The sequence below is a fragment of the Crocuta crocuta genome, unplaced genomic scaffold (genome assembly GCF_008692635.1).
Source record: "Crocuta crocuta isolate KB4526 unplaced genomic scaffold, BGI_CrCroc_1.0 scaffold3627, whole genome shotgun sequence".
In the NCBI taxonomy this organism is placed as follows: domain Eukaryota; kingdom Metazoa; phylum Chordata; class Mammalia; order Carnivora; family Hyaenidae; genus Crocuta; species Crocuta crocuta.
The window spans coordinates 1-514 of record NW_027532899.1 but is presented as its reverse complement, the minus strand read 5'-3'; the positions used below and the strand labels follow the sequence as shown (position 1 = coordinate 514).

The 514-nt window shown below is 45.2% G+C and overlaps 1 non-coding gene across 1 annotated transcript; it reads right to left on the bottom strand.

Annotated features, from left to right (window-relative positions):
* LOC144216405 (small nucleolar RNA SNORA42/SNORA80 family) lies at positions 1 to 134 on the bottom strand (the record flags this gene model as incomplete). The annotated part of the gene is made up of 1 exon (XR_013330664.1): positions 1 to 134. It is a non-coding gene; the product is annotated as a small nucleolar RNA SNORA42/SNORA80 family (small nucleolar RNA).
* Positions 135 to 514: the final 380 nt, after the last annotated feature.

The window sequence follows — 514 nt, the reverse complement described above, 5'->3', positions numbered from 1 at the left end:
CTGTACAGCCCCCTTCAGTGCTCTCAGCCTACTGGTGAGGAGGTTGGGCAATGGTTTGGGGCTGAATGCACCTCTGACACTGGCCCACTATGAAAAGCCCACAGAGAAAGGCTGTCATCAGTCCATCACCATGCACTTAACTCTTCTGTAAATGTTTGGTAGAGTTCACCTATGAAGCCATTTATCCCAGACTCTTGTTTGTTGGGAGTTTTTTTTTTTTATCACTGCTTCAATTTCNTTTTTTTTTTTTATCACTGCTTCAATTTCATTGCTTATAATTAAAAAAATTTTGTTAATGTTTATTTATTTTGAGAGAGAGAGACAGACAGACAGACAGAGTGCCAGCAGGGGAGGGGCAGAGAGGGAGACACAGAATTTGAAGCAGGCTCCAAGCTCTGAGCTGTCAGCACAGAGCCTGACATGAGGCTCGAACCCAGGAGCAGTAAGATTATGGCCTGAGCTGAAGTCGGACTCTCAACCGACTGAGACACCCAGGCACCCCTTCATTGCTTAT